Here is a 16,453-nt window from a genome sequence, read left to right as displayed (position 1 = left end):
TCTTCCCCCAAAGAGTGATTAACACATGGAATTCACTGCCACAGGAAGTGGTGGCGGCTACAAGCATGGACGGCTTCAAAAGGGAAGTAGATAAGCATATGGAGCAGAGGTCCATCAGTGGCTATTAGCCACAAAGTATAGATAGGGGCTCTGTCTTCTTGGTGCTTGGGGGGGTCAACAGTGGGAGGGCTTCTAATGTCCTGGCCCCACTGGTGGACCTCCTGATGGCACTGATATTTCGGCCACTGTGTGACACAGAGTGTTGGACTGGATGGGCCTAGTCTCCCATCTTCAGCCTAACCTACCTCTCGGCATGGCTGATCTTAGGATAAAATGGAGAGGAGCACAGCGTTAGGTACTTTGAGTCCCCACCAGGGAAAAGGCAGGGTACGATGTTTGTTATGAATAAAATTTTAGATGTAGTTTGGCATAACGAAGAAGAAGAAGAGATTGGATTTATACCCCACCCTTCGCTTGGAGTCTCAGAGCGGCTTACAAACTCCTTTCCCTTCCCCTCCCCACAACAGACACCCTGTGAGGTGGGTGGGGCTGAGAGAACTTGACACAAACTGCTCTTTCAGCATCAGCTGTGCCAGAGCTTGTGGCTGACCCAAGGTCACATCAGCAGGTGCAAGGGGAGGAGTGGGGAATCCAACCCGGTTCTCCCAGATTAGAGTCCGCACACTTAACCACTACACCAAACTGATTACTCTCTCCATTACTTCATCCAGTGTAACTGCCGCTGGTTTGGCAGGAGGCAGAACTACTCATTCTGTCATCAAACGATCATTAAATATCAAAGTGTGAGTCCTGTGGCACCTCCTATCCAACAAAATTTTATTCAAGGGATAAGCTTCCACATGCATGTGCACGTCTTCAGATAAAATGAAATGGAAATTAGCAGTCCATACCTATACGTAGAGGTGAGCAGTAAATTAGCATACAACATAATGAAGGTGTTTAACAGATTCAAGGACCAAACAGGAATAATAAGCTTAGTTAATATGGTTACCCTTTGCTTGCCTTTAATTCCAGGAGAAAACATAGTGAAGGAAATAAATATGTCGAAATTGGAGTCTGATGGGCAGATCATATGTATCCTTACTTGTGGAATGCTGAGAGTAATCAACTGAGACCCTGTCATTACACTCCATCCGTCTCCTCTCAAGAATGGAGGCAATCTTACAGCATCTTATTCTTTGAAGTGAGGCAATTGGCTGTTAATTACTCTCAGTATTAATTACTCTCTGCCCATCAATCTTCAATTTTGTCATATTAATCTTTTGTTAGTCTCATGCTACTAGACTATTGCTCTTTTCTACTGGACTACTGCTCTTTTCTACATCTATGGTTTCTGTCCTGTGTGAATTCTTTGATGCGAAATATGGCTTAGCATTTATCCAATTTCTCACCTGGGTGAATTCTTAGGTGTACCTTAAGATATGCCTTTTGAGGGAAGCTCATTCAACATTCCAAGTGTTTATGTTGTCCCCCCCACAATGTGGATTTGTTGATGAGCAGTTAGGCTGCTACTTTGAGAAAAGCTCTTTCCACACTCCAAACATTTATATGGTTTTTCCCCAGTGTGGATTCTTCGATGGTTAGTAAGCTGTGAACTCTGAGCAAAGCTCTTTCCACACTCAGAGCATTCATATGGTTTCTCCCCTGTGTGGATTCGTCGATGTATAGTAAGGTGTGAACTATAATCAAATCTCTTTCCACAATCCAAGCATTTATGTGGTTTCTCCTCAATGTGGATACGTTGATGAGCAGTTAGGCTGCTGCTCTGAGAAAAGCTCTTTTCACACTCCAAGCATTTATATGGTTTCTCCCCTGTGTGGATTCGTCGATGGTTAATAATCTGTGAACTCTGAGCAAAGGTATCTCCGCACTCTAAGCACTTATATGGTTTCTCTCCTGTGTGGATTCGTTGGTGGGTGGTAAGATGTGAACTCTGAGCAAAGGTATCTCCGCACTTTAAACATTTATATGGTTTCTCCCCTGTGTGGATCTGTTGATAAACCGCAAAGATGCAACTCTGAGCAGAGCTCCTTCCACACTCCAACCATTTATAACATTTCTCGCCTGTGTTAATTCTTCGGTGTCTATCGAGCACCCAAGATTCAGTACACAGAGGAGACGATTCATCCCCACTCTTCCATTTTGTTCCACTGATTTTTTTCTGCTGTTTTTTCTCAAGTATGTGGTGCTGTGGTTCTTCCTTGATTTTTTTCTGCAGTCCATCAGCTTCTAGAATAAAGAGAAAAGACAGGTAAGATGCTCAGGCAAAAGTGGAAGCAAGTAAAGTAGGCCATTAACTGTTCTTGCTAATGACAGGACAGAAAAATCACTTGACAAGGAAACAAATCCTGCCCTGTATTAATCAGCTCTTCATTCTTCCTCGTTGGGTAGTTCCATTGGAGACAAGATAGACCAGTGAAATTTCCTGGTTAGAAGGCAGCATTTCTCTGAAGAGGGATGCTTTGAATATGCTCCTCTTCTTGTGAATCTTCCAGGGACTCAGGATGGCCACTGTGGGAAACGGGAAGCTGGACTAGATGGTCTCTCCCAAATCGCTTCCTTGTTCAAGGACAAAACTGAATTGCATTCACCAGAGAGTCAGTTAGAAGCAGAGCTTTACACCCTCACGACAGAGACCCAATCTGAGCTCCAGACTTATAATGCTCAATGTACTTTCCACCCACAGGTAAATTTGGCCTCCTAAGCCCTGGGTTCTGTGACCCGGACTGTGGAGCTGAGGCAGGGGTGACAAGAGAGTGTCTTGAGAGTGTCCCCCATTTGAAGCACACCTGGAGTTCACCTTCCTATCTTTTTAGAGCCAGGCCAAAACATTTCTTTCCAAGTGGGTTTTAAGTTAGAAGTTTAGCATTTTAGCTGTTTTACGGTCCTCTAACGTGAGGACTGTTTCGGTTGATTTCTCAGGACACTCAGTGGCTGCGTTACCGTCTTCTTGTGCCCTTGGCTTTTTTAAATTGATCATTTAAGCAATATTTAGGATTTTCTGGTATCATTTTGATTTTTGAGCCAAGTTCAACAGGTCTGTGGAGAGGCAGCATATAAATAAGGGGCGGGGGGGGAGTGGCAGGCAGATGGACGCCATTTCTGTCCTCAACCAAATGCCTGGCAGAACATCTCTGCCTTACCGGCAGAACTGCATTAAGTAATTGCTGAGTGGTCGGGTTAGAACGGATAAAAGGAAGTACTCCTTCACCCAAATAGTGATTAACACATGGAATTCCCTGCCACAGGAGGTGGTGGCGGCTTCAAGCATGGACGGCTTCAAGAGGGCTAATACTAACAGAGTTCAGTAAGTGTGCAAAAACCCTTCCCTTGCCTGCGTGTGCACCCCCTCCACTCCTCCACTGACATTCTCCTTTAGAAGACCCCTATTAGGGTCGCTATTGGTGGTGGGGCTGGAGAGTGCCATTCTTTCGCAGCCCACTTAGGGCAACAGTGTCGGGATTCCAAAGCAAGAGACATTCAGAGGTGCTTCGCCACTGCCTGCCTCTCTGCAGTGACTCTGGATTTTCTTGGTGGTCTCTGGCAAGAGAGAAGCCACCTGAGAAGCCACTTCCCTCTAAGTTCACTGTTCTCTGATTCTTTGCAGGTGTCTGCCACCTCCACCTCCCCCCCCACACACACTGGCACTCCCACTGAGGCCTCTTAATTAGCTCACACCACTCAGCCGTGCAGCTGGTGGGGTGGGGAGACTCACTCTCAGCCTGGAAATTTCCATGAATAGTGCTCAGAGACTGGACGAGGAAGTGAGGAAGTTATGTCCAGCCTTTGTCTATGAGTATGGTTAGAGAGAAGAATGTTTACATGAGCGTGTTTAGAGAGAAGAATCTTCCCTTTTTACCCTTTCCTTCCTATTCCTCCTTGCTGTCAAGAAAATAATTTTATTGTCTTCTGAGACACTTTGCTTTGAGAACCAACTGCACTGAGCTTGGACTCCAGGAAGAAAGTGTCGCTGGTCAGTTTTGCTATTCCGTGCATTTCACCCACACTGAACTATATGACTTGTTTATATACCTTTTTTTGAATTTCTTCAATAAGAGCCTTCCTTTGCTTTATGGGGAGGCTTTAATTCCAGAAGAAAACATAGTGAAGGAAATAAATATGTCGGGAGCTAGTGTTACTCAGGGAGTTAGTGAGGCCAAACCCAGGTCAAGCTTGGTGATGTTACTGCACCAAGGCAGGTTGAGGCCTGACAGTCTCCCACCCAAATTCTGAGCAGGACACACCCTGCTCAGCTTCCAATGAGATTGGGCCAGCCTGGACCATCTGGGTCAGGACTGGGGTCCTTCTTGGAAGGAATGATTTCTGCCTTCAGCATCTGGGAATCAAGAGAAAGGGGAGCCTTACCCAGAGCGGCCACATTCTGACGATTCTCTTCCATGACTTCCTGGTGAAGCTTCCGTTGGTCCGGATCCAGCAGAGCCCACTCCTCAGTGAAATGAATGGACACCTCCTCAAAGGTCACCAGGCCCTGAAAGTGGGGGGGGGGGAGAGACACCCACTATCTTCATAGAGAATGTAATAATCCTTCCCTGACTGAGGACAATCTAAAAAGACTATAATAAGATGTAACATTCAGGACTCAAACCTCCCTCAGATGCTTTCGTTTTCTGCCCAGTGAGCAGCACAGATAGCAGCTGAGGGAAGGAGACAGAGAGAGATTCTCCTTAGCTTAGGGAGGGTGGGGGAAGCACCCAGGGGGCATGATCCATAGTTCCACACTTACCCCCTTAAGGTGCACAGAAGTGGCTTTCTCTTTCCCCAAAAGAGATGGCAAAGAACGTATCCTTGGTCTTACGGCACCACCTGGAGGGAGAAAAAGTTACTTGTATGGCATTCTGTACTTTCCAAATATTTTGCATTTCAGTTCCATTGGGGGAAATACGATTCTCGCTGTCTTGGCTCATGGTACCAGCTATCCTTGCACCCTTGTTTTGGATAACTGTTTGCTTCCACAATGTTAACAAGTCCAGTCTTGATACGGTTATCATATACAACACTGTGGTCTTTCTCCAGAATTCAAAAAACTAAGAAGGAAGAACTCTGTAATGCAAGGAACAGGAAATTGAAAAACAAGGACAGAAATGCCGCTAACAAACCCCAGAATCTCCTTGCATGTGGGCAAGACCAGGACACAAGGGAAAATTCAGCCTTGCTCTGGGTGAAGGACCAAAATAATAAAGGGACACAGTATAGAAGAATAGACCCACGAGATGAATACTGTGTATATAACCGTTCAGTCCAACTTTATATATTAAAGTCAACTTGTTGTTTAAAATGTATACAATTGTATTTCTTCCTTGTCAACACTTATTCTGCCTTATAATTGTTTTCCACAATAATGCATATAACAATGTGCATAGAATCATAGAATGTTAGAGTTGGAAGGGACCTTGCAGGTCATCTAGTCCAACCCCCTGCACTCTGCAGGAGCACAGCTGAAAGATAGCCCTACATACCAATGCTCCATTTAAGCTGTGGAGTCTTGTGAGCAAACATTCCATTTTGTGAGCTACCGGCATTAAAGCTATGAGCGAGCGATTTGGCTACGGCACAAATCGGTTTGCTCTGGAGCCACCCTTCCTGAGCTGAGAAAAAAATTTGTGAGCCGGAGGCTAAAAAACTGTGAGCTAGCTCACACTAACTCAGCTTAGAGGGAACACTGCCTACAACATACCTGAAAGATGGTTGTCCAGCCTCCGCTTGAAAACGTCCAGTGAAGGAGCATCCATTCAATCATACAATAAGTGAGAAGCAAAAGATTTCTTTTCTAACATACAATAATGCTCGCAATTTTTGACAGTATTTCAAAATGAGACACGGTAAAGTGAATCATATAACAAGTAAACAATATTCCATTTCCCACACTCAATATATATAAATGTTATTGCTCCATAGTTCTATTACTTGTCACAAACAAATTTACAGTATGTCACTAAAGACTACTAATGTGCCACTAGAGACCACTGACCACTGAGCCAGTTCTTCTTTTGACAAGATTCCTAGGTTTCTTTCTCGTTGCGGACTATCTTCTTCAGAGTGCATTAATATCAGTAGCACATTGAACTGGAACTAATATAATGATAAATATTTTAATATCTCAACTGTGCTGTCGTGACAGAAGCACAACCTTATAATATCATGAATACACAACAAATATTATTGCAACAACAAGATTTAACAATTCAGGGCACATAAAGAGTATGGACTTAGTCTTTAGAATTATCCAGTTTTAATTTAAACAGATTCAGTGTGGAAGAACTCCTTTAAAGTAACAGGTAATTACACAACACAAATGCTAGCAAGTGTCTTTGCTTGATTTATGAATAGGGAGTGGTTCCTCTGAAATGCGATAACCTTTTGCCAACTGCATCAAGAGAAAAGACATGGTTATTTCTTGATATAGAACATAAAGAAAAATATTGGGTGAGTTTAAACATAATTTCTTTTTCTATCATGAAAGCACAGCTCAGATATTAAAATGTTTATTATTGTATTAGTTCCAGTTGAATGTGCTACTGATATTGACGCACTCAGAAAAGATTTTCCACAATGAGAAAGAAACCTAGGAATCTTGTCAGTGGTCTCTAATGGCACATTAGTAGTCTTTAGTGTCATATTGTAAATTTGTTTGTGACAAGAAATGGAACTCTGGATCAATAACATTTATCTATATTGTTATTAAGTGTTGGAAATGGACTATTGTTTACTTGTTATATGATTCACTTTACCGTGTCTCATTTTGAGATACCATCAAAATTGGGAGCATTATTGTATGTTAGAAAATAACTCTTTTGTTTCCCGCTTATTGTATGATTGAAATATCCACATTATTATATGCATTATTGTGGAAAAGGATTATAAGGTAGAATAAGTGTTGACAAGGAAGAAATACAATTGTATACATTTTAAACAACTGGGTGAAGGACCAGCAGTTATCCTTTTGACAGCCAGGCCCCACCTGCCCCACAACAATTCCAGGCGGAGGGCAAGAATCACAACAAAATGCCAAAAAAATGGGCCATGTTGTGAGCAGTGTTCCCGCTAAGCTGAGTTAGTGTGAGCTAGTAAAGGTAAAGGTTCCCTTGCTCGAAAGCCAGTCGACTCCGACTCTAGGGTTGCGGTGCTCATCTCCGTTTCAAAGCCGAAGAGCCAGTGCTGTCCTAAGACGTTTCTGTGGTCATGTGGCCGGCATGACTAAACACCAAGGCGCACGGAACGCTGTTACCTTCCCACTGAAGTGGTACCTATTTATCTACTTGCAATTTCTTGCTTTCGAACTGCTAGGTTGGCAGGAGCTGGAACTAGAGATGGGAGCTCACTCCATCATGCACCCGGGTCTCGAACTGCTGAACTACTGACCTTCCACAGCCTGCAGTTAAGGTCTTACAGTTTTTTAGCCTCCTGCTCACAGACTTTTGTCTTAGCTCAGGAAGGAGGGCTCCAGAGCAAACTAATTTCTGCAGCAGCCAAATCGCTGGCTCACAACTTTAATGCCAGTAGCTCACAAAGGAAAATTTTTGCTCACAAGACTCCACAACTTGGAACATTGGCTGTGAGTGTCTGGAGACAGCAGACGGATGCAGGTGGGGAGGGGAAGCAGAATAGGCATCTACCAAATTACAGGAAGAACTAAGCTCTGCTTCCAGTGAAGTGGAGCTTCCCAAGAGCAGGTGGAAAAACTCCTGGAAAACTGGAATCCGTCTCTTAATAACGTCAAGGAAGTCTTACTGCTAAACTCTAGAGTCTGGCTGATAAACGGTGCTGGGAATCTTTGGAACACCCCAAACACGACGGGCCACCCCTCTGCACGATTTCCGCTGTCAACCAAATGAATGTGAAATGCTTAATCCAACTGGAAAATGGTATCCTATTACTGATAAGTTAACCTTCGAGACCTTTGACTGGGAAGCTATCCATAAGGCTAAATATACACTGTTATTATTAGGCTAATTCGCTAATTTCTGTGTTTATGTAAATTATATCGGAAGCTTGTATATTATCTGATTCACCTTTGAGTATTTTTTCTGTAAAACTTGAGAACCTACATATTGTTATTCTGCTTTATTTTGTAATTCAATAAAATATTATGGTTGGGGGGGGGGAACAACACGGAGGGAATTCGGCAACGGAAATATTCTTCTATTGCTTACCTTAAAAAAAAAAAAAATCCGTTGGCGCTCGCCTATCTCCACCTCAGCATTAACCAGCCGATCACCATGCACTTGGGACAGTGGGCAGTGGATCAGGAAGTGACTGCGGCGTCACGTCGCCTCCTCAGTCGGTGCCTCTCTAGACATGGAGACTCTGTCCGTTTAACCCTTAGATTGACTCTCTCGCCAGAAGGCAAAAAGGACCGCCCTCCTGGCTGCGCCCCGCCAGAGGGTGCAGCTGTTTGCTCAGCAAGCCTTCCCTCCGATTTCCCTGCAAAGTGCAGCAAAGGAGAAGACAGGATTCGACCCCTTTCCCGGCTGCAACTGGTCTCTAAGAGTCTGGGAGGGGGATCCTGAGGTGCAGAATGGGAGGAGGGAAGGCAGCCAGGATGGCTTCACTGGATGCAAAGGAATCCCTCTGCATATGCTGGGGGAAAGCATCTTCTGTTCTCTAAGTGTTGCGTAAAGGTAAAGGTTTCGCTTGCTCGAAAGCCAGTCGAGTCCGACTCTAGGGTTGCGGTGCTCATCTCCGTTTCAAAGCCAGCGCTGTCTGAAGACGTTTCCATGGTCATGTGGCCGGCATGACTAAACACCAAGGCGCAGGGAACGCTGTGACCTTCCCACCAAAGTGGTACCTATTTATCTACTTGCAATTTCTTGCTTTCGAAGGGCTAGGTTGGCAGGAGCTGGAACTAGAGACGGGAGCTCACTCCGTCATGCGGCACACTCAGGTCTCCAACTGCTGAACTACTGACCTTCCACAGCCTGCCGTTCAGCGTCTTAGCCACTTGAGCCACCGCAGCTCCTAAGTGTTGTGTGGTGGGTTCCAAAGATCACAGAGACGGTGTAATTATAAGCATGGTTTACTGAACACAACTAGAACGAACTTACAACGGCCTGGTGGCCCACTATATACAGTACCTAAAAGACACCCCTAGGTACTATTGGCGGGTTTAAACGTCCCAATGGTCCTGTTGGTTCCCTAAGGAACAGTCCAGGAGCCTAGTCCCTATTGTTCTTAGGACTCAAGTTAAAGCACATATCTGTCGCCTAGTGGCGGTCAGCGGACATAACACTAAAAACTAAGTGGAGATGAACAGAACTGGAGAAGGTTCTGGCCGGGCTCACTGGCTTGAGCGACGACGTAAAGCATTTCCCCCCTGAAGTGGCTGTGGTGCCCCCCGCCCAAGAAAAGAGTTTGTTCTGGGTGGGGTGGCTTGATTGGGGGTGGGGGAGGAGGTGCATGGGAGGGAGTCGGGCTGAAAGTTCTGGGGTCCACTTCGTCCCTGCCCACAACTTTTCCTCAGCCAAAAAAAGGGGGGGGGGAAGCCAGTGTACAATGTAAGAACCAAAAAAAAGAACACCACTTGGCAAAAACAACTTACAAGCAAATAATCTTGCTGGTTGCTTATTTGCTTGTAAGTTGTTTTTGCCAAGTGGTGTTCTTTTTTTTTGGTTCTCACAACTTTTCCTCGCCATGTTGTTCCAAGGGTACATCTGAAAAGCTGATGCAGCAATCCTGGGGAAGCTAAGCAGGTCTATGTCTGGTCAGAGCCTGGCTGGAAGCCCTCCTGAGAATCCTCTGTGAGCTGTCCTCCTCCTCGAAGCTCGACTAGATGACCCCCGAAGTTTCTTCCAACTAGGGTTGCCAGCCTCCAGGTGGGGCCTGGGGGTCTCCCGCTTTTTCAACTGATCTCCAGCGGACAGAGATCAGCTCCCCTGGAGAAAATGGCTGCTTTGAAAGGTGGACTCTACGGCTTTGTACCACATTGAGGCCCCTCCCCAAACCCCACCCTCTCCCGGATCCACCCCCAAAGTCTCCAGGTATTTTCCAACCCAGACCTGGCACCCTTACTTCTGTTTCCAACCCTGCTGTTGACCGAAGAATTTCCTGCTTAGGAGCTTGGTCAGGAATATATGAAGTGGAATCAGTGGACTGAGATCTACTTAAAAGCAAACAATGCTTTTGGGATATGTGTGTGAGAGAGAGGGGTATGTTAGTAAGGTGACATCATCCCTGGCTAAGTCAGACCCCAGTTGGGGAGCTCCAACACCATAAATGTTATTATTCAATACTGAATTTTTGTTTCATTTTGTAATGGACAGAGCAACACGGCTGCCCATCTGCAGTCCTCATCTGTTTGCTCGCTGTTTATCCATCCATGATTGCCCTGTCTTTAAACAAGTAGAGCCTATTTGTCAGTTTATTTTTCAAGTCTGGGACACAGGGAAAGGCAGTATCTCAGAAATTCACATTCTTAGGGAGCTGGATAGCCTGGGGGCCTGGAGGATATTTAGAGAGATGTCTGAATAAAGCTTGTCCCTGCCTCCTAACTGCTGGTATTCCAAGGAGGTCTCCCACCCAAGAACTTGCCAGAGTTGACCCTGATTAACTTCCAAGATCTGATGAGATCGGGCTTGCCTGGGCTATCCAGGTCAGGTGAGTATCCCTTGAAGATCAAATCAGTCAATCCTAAAAGAAATCAACCCTGGCTGTTCCCTGGAAGGCCAGATAATGAACCTGAAGCTCAAATACTTTGGCCACCCAATGAGAAGGGAGCACTCCCTGGAGAAGACCCTGATGCTGGGAAAGATTGAAGGTCAAAGAAGACGGGGACGGCAAAGGATGAGATGGTTAGACAGTGTCAGAGATGCAACGAACATGAAATTGAGCCAACTTCAGAGGACGCCAGAAGACAGGAAGGCCTGGCGTGATGTGGTCCATGGGATCGCGAAGAGTCGGACTCGACTGTGCGGCTGAACAACAACAAAAAATCCTGCTTTTCCTATCAATAGCCATTTCCTGTCAAATGAGGAAATCAGAACATCACTTCAGGAAACTAGCAGTAGCCTGGAGACGATCACCAATGGAAATAAAGGATGGAACACTGAAGATTCCAGAAGGAACAAAGAGATTCAAAATTAGCCATGATTTTATAAAACTCTACCCGGTCTCCCCTTAATCTTCTCTTTTCTAAACTGAGAAGTCCCAGGCTCTTCAGTCTTTTTTCATAGGGAAGGTGCTCCAACCCCCAATAATCTGGTTACCCTCTTCTGTACTTTTCCAGCTCCGCGATGTCCTTTTTGAGTTAAAGTGACCAGACCAAATGAGGCCACACCATTAATCTGTGCAATCGTGGAGATCTAGATGGGTAGCCGTGTTTGTCTGTCTGTAGCAGCAGAAAAGAGCAAGAGTCCAGTAGCACCTTAAAGACTAATAGAATACATGGCAGGGTATGAGCTTTTGCGAGTCAATGCTCACTTCTTCAGAAACAGAAGAAGGGATCAGTGACTCACAAAAGCTCCTACCCTGCCACATATTATGTTAGTCTTTAAGGTGCTACTGGATTCTTGCTGTTTTCTACTGCTGTCATGGATATCTGTATAAGATCTGGGAGTGGCCACCAGCTTCAGCACAACAGAGGGAGGCGCAGTGACAAAAATTAGGGAAATATGGAACTTCCTGGTACAGATAAACTTGGTAACATTCCTATGCTACTAGTAATGGAAGCCAAAGTTTACTCCCAAGAAGCCCGGAATGGCAAGCGATGCAGAGGGAAAGTGCCTCTCCTGTGTGTATTCTTTGATAAGAAACATGGCCTAGTATTTACATGGTTGCTCTCCAGGGTGAATTATTGGGTGTACCTTAAGATTCGCCTTTTGAGCAAAGCTCTTATTTTAGCCCAGGAAATTTTACGGTTTCTCCCCAGTGTGGATACGTTGATGGGTAATAAAATCTGAAGTCTGAGCGAAGTTCTTTCCACACTCCAAGCATTTATATGGTTTCTCCCGTGTGGATACATTGATGTTTCATAAGCAGTGAACTCCAAGCAAAGCTCTTTTCACAATCCAAGCATTTATATGGCTTCTCCCCAGTGTGGATATGTTGATGAGCCATAAGGGATGAACTCCGAGCAAAGCTCTTTTCACAATCCAAGCATTTATATGGTTTTTCCCCAGTGTGGATAAGTTGATGAGCTGTAAGGGATGAACTCTGAGCAAAGCTCTTTGCACAATCCAAGCATTTATATGGTTTTTCCCCTGTGTGAATACGTTGATGGGATATAAGGTGTGAACTCTGAGCAAAGCACTTTCCACAATCCAAACATTTATATGGTTTCTCCCCTGTGTGGATACGTTGATGGGATTTAAGATCTGAACTTGAAGCAAAGCTCTTTACACACTCTGAGCATTCATATGGTTTCTCCCCTGTGTGAATACGTTGATGGGATTTAAGATCTGAACTCGAAGCAAAGCTCTTTACACACTCTGAGCATTCATATGGTTTCTCCCCAGTATGGATACGTTGATGTTTAGTAAGCAGTGAACTCCAAGCAAAGCTCTTTTCACAATCCAAACATTTATAGGGTTTCTCCCCTGTGTGGATTCTTTGATGAGCAATTAGGCTGTCACTCCGAGAAAAGCTCTTTCCACACTGCAGGCATTTATATGGTTTCTCCCCAGTGTGGATACGTTGATGGATATTAAAATGTGAACTCTGAGCAAACTGCTTTCCACACTGCAGGCATTTATATGGTTTCTCCCCTGTGTGGATACGGTGATGTTTAGTAAGAACTGACCTTGACGCAAAGCTCTTTCCACACTCCAAGCATTCATATGGTTTCTCCCTAGTGTGGATCCGTTGATGGACAGTAAGATGTGAACTTTGAGGAAAGCTCTTTCCACACTGCAGGCATTTATATGGTTTCTCCCCTGTGTGGATATGTTGATAAGCAGATAGGGTGTCACTCTGAGAAAAGCCATTTCCACACTCCAGACACTTATATGATTTCTCTGTGTGGATTTGCTGATGAACAGGAAGGATGAAGTTCTGGGCAGAGCTCCTTCCACACTCCAACCTTACACGAGGTTTCTCTCCTGTGTTAATTATTTGGTGTCTATCAAACACCTGGGATTCAGCACCCTGAGGAAAGGATTCATCCCCCCTCTTCCATTTTGTTCCAATGATTCTTTTCTGCCGTTTTTGGGTCTTGTTTTTGGGTCCATCGGCCTCTAGAATAAAGAGAAAAGACAGGTAAGACCTTCAGGCAAAAGCAGAATCAAGTAAAGAAGGCTATGAACTGGTCTTGATGAATGAGAGAAATCACTTGACGGGGAAACAAATCGTGCCCTGTTTAATCAGCTCTTGATTTTTTTTTTCTTGGAGGGTAGTTCCATCGTAGAAAAGGTAGACCAGTGGAACCTCCTTGTGTAGAGGCAGTATCTCTCTGAAGTGGAATGCTCTGGATCTGCGCCTCTTCTTGTGAACCTCCCATGGACTCTAGGTGGTCACTGTAGGAAACAGGAGGTTGGAGTAGATGGCCTCTTTGAAAATAACTTCCTCTATTCATAAGAACATAAGAGACGCCAATGTTGGATCAGGACAAAGGCCCATCCAGTCCAACACTCTGTATCACACAGTGGCCAGAAATACCAGTGCCATCAGGAGGTCCACCCAGTGGGGCCAGGACATTAGAAGCCCTCCCACTGTTGACCCCCCCCCAAGCACCAAGAAGACAGAGCATCACTTGCCCCAGAGCCCCTATCTATACCTTGTGGCTAATAGCCACTGATGGACCTCTGCTCCATATGCTTATCTAATTCCCTTTTGAAGCCGTCCATATTTAATTACAGAACTGAACTGCGTTCACTGAAAAGGGAGTTTATTTATTTATTTATTTAAGTTTATGAATCGCCCAACCCCGCGAATGGGCACTGGGCGATTTACAACATTAACAGGTAAAACAGATAAAATATAATCAGCATATTATCACAATATTTTAATTAAACAACCAGTTCAGATGGCTATCAACCCCTTTTGCTGGCTGCAGTGCAGAGGTGTACACTGTCATGACCAGTTTGGTGTAGTGGTTAAGTGCGCAGACTCTAATCTGGGAGAACCAGGTTTGATTCCCCACTCCTCCACTTGCACCTACTGGATGACCTTGGGCAAGCCATAGTTCTGTCAGAGCTGTCCTTGAAAGGGCAGTTCTGGAAAGAGTTCTCTCAGCCCCACCTACCTCACAGGGTGTCTGTTGTGGGGAGGGGAAGGGAGTTTGTAAGGCGCTCTGAGACTCCGAGTGAAGGGCAGGGTATAAATCCACTCCTTTCTTCTTCTTCTCTTCCCTCTAAGCTGTGGAGTCTTGTGAGCAAAAATTCTACTTTGTGAGCTACTGGCATTAAAGTTGTGAGCGAGCAATTTGGCTCCTGCATAAGTTAGTTTGCTCTGGAGCCGTCCTTCCTGAGCTAAGAAGAAGGAGACAAAGAGACTGGATTTATACCCTGCCCTTCACTCGGAGTCTCAGAGCGCCTTACAAACTCCCTTCCCCTCCCCACAACAGACACCCTGTGAGGTAGGTGGGGCTGAGAGAACTCTTTCCAGAACTGCTCTTTCAAGGACAGCTCATCAGAATTATGGCTTTCCCAAGGTCATCCAGCAGCTGCAAGTGGAGGAGTGGGGAATCAAACCCGGTTCTCCCACATTAGAGTCTGCACACTTAACTACTACACCAAACTGGCTCAATGTGTGAGCGGGAGACAAAAATGTGTGAGCTGGAGGCTAAAGAACTGTGAACTAGCTCACACTAACTCAGCTTAGAGGGAACAGTGGTCATGACAGAGACCGAATCTTAGCTCCAAACAGTTTGTGTACTTTCCACCCCCACAGGTGGGTTTGGCCTCCCAAGTCATGTACTCTGTGCCCTGTGAGGGAGGCTGCGACTAGAGCGGTGGCCACTTGTCTAAGGAATGTCCCCCATTTGCAGTGCATCTGGAGTTTACCTTGTTACAGAGCCAGGCCAAAACACTTCTTTCCACCTTCAATTTAACTTACAAGGTTATTGTTTTAGCTGTTTTATGGTCTTCTAACCTCTAACCTGTTTTATGATCTTCTAACTTCTAACCTTCTAAACCGTCATAGTTTTACTTCATTAATTCTTCGGGGTGGTTTTAGATCCTTATCGGTGAAGGCAGTTCACCACAAGCTGTCTATTTCCCACAAAGCTTCTTTTAGCAATGGGCCTTGATCAGGTCAAAGCCCTTGTTAAACAAAGGGTACTGGATATTGAAACCAACCCTGACTGTTCACTGGAAGGCCAGATACTGAAGCTGAAGCTCAAATACTTTGGCCACCAAATGAGAAGGGAGCACTCACTGGAGAAGACCCTGATGCTGGGAAAGATTGAAGGTCAAAGAAGAAGGGGACGGAAAAGGATGAGATGGTTAGACAGTGTTATCGAGGCAACGAACATGAAATTAAGCAAACTCCGGAGGACAACGGAGGACAGGAGGGCCTGGCGTGATGTGGTCCATGGAGTCGCGAAGAGTTGGACTCGACTGTGCGACTGAACAGCAACTGGATATTGAATGGCAGGAGAACATAAATAGAGCCCCCAACTTTTTGGCACTGGAGAACTCTAAATGTGGTGGCTCAGGCTGCTTGCCTTTTGCTTTTAGACATCCTCCCCTTTGTCGTAGTGATGGGGAGATGCAGGAAGATTCTGTTGTTAGAGAGGGTTTGCCCCTTTGGGGATGGGAAGACTGAGATAACCTGGTATTTTTGGCCACTGTGTGACAGAGTGTTGGACTGGATGGGCCTTTGGCCTGATCCAACATTGGCGTCTCTTATGTTCTTATAACTGCTATACTGCCGTTTCTATCAGGAAATTCGAGCAAAGTTTATTTTGCCTTTGCTTAGTAAATCTTTGGCCTGTTCTATTGTGGTCACTGAAGTTATTAGGAAGTTTCTATCAGGCACAAAGACTCAGATCACATTTTCTCGTGCCAGATGTTTTGCAGCAGCTTGTAAAATTCGCAAGGAAGCAACTAAGGGGCACAGCTGAATTCTAATAACTAGATGCGGTGATTTGTAATATTTGTTTTATTTTTAAACTTTTTAAAATTGTATACTGTATATTTATATTCATATGATCTTGAAGTAATGTCTTAACTGATCTTGTGCCAGTCTTGAACCGTATTCAGAATAAACTAAACTGAACCTGAAGGCTGTTTGGGGAGATTTCTCAGGCAACACAGTGGCAGTTTCACCGTCTTCTTGTCCCTATGGCTTTTTTAATTGATCATTTTGGCATTGTTCAGGGTTTCCTGGTATAGTTTTGATTTTTGAACCGACCTGAACACCTATGTGAAGAGGCAGCATATAAATAAATCAATGTTTAAAGTCGAGAACTACAGAAACATTTCCCCCCACCATAGGTACAATCAAGCCGGCATTTTGTTCCCTTTTTCAGAGGTCATTTCGG

At 44.9% G+C, this 16,453-nt stretch overlaps 1 pseudogene; it reads right to left on the bottom strand.

Annotated features, from left to right (window-relative positions):
- Window positions 1-820: 820 nt before the first annotated feature.
- Window positions 821-16,453, bottom strand: part of LOC107113367 — a 50,560-nt pseudogene continuing 34,927 nt past the window's right edge.

This window comes from Gekko japonicus, unplaced genomic scaffold (assembly GCF_001447785.1).
Source record: "Gekko japonicus isolate JY-2015 unplaced genomic scaffold, Gekko_japonicus_V1.1 scaffold1614, whole genome shotgun sequence".
In the NCBI taxonomy this organism is placed as follows: domain Eukaryota; kingdom Metazoa; phylum Chordata; class Lepidosauria; order Squamata; family Gekkonidae; genus Gekko; species Gekko japonicus.
The sequence above is the reverse complement of the archived record's forward strand: the minus strand, read 5'-3'. Positions and strand labels throughout refer to the sequence as shown.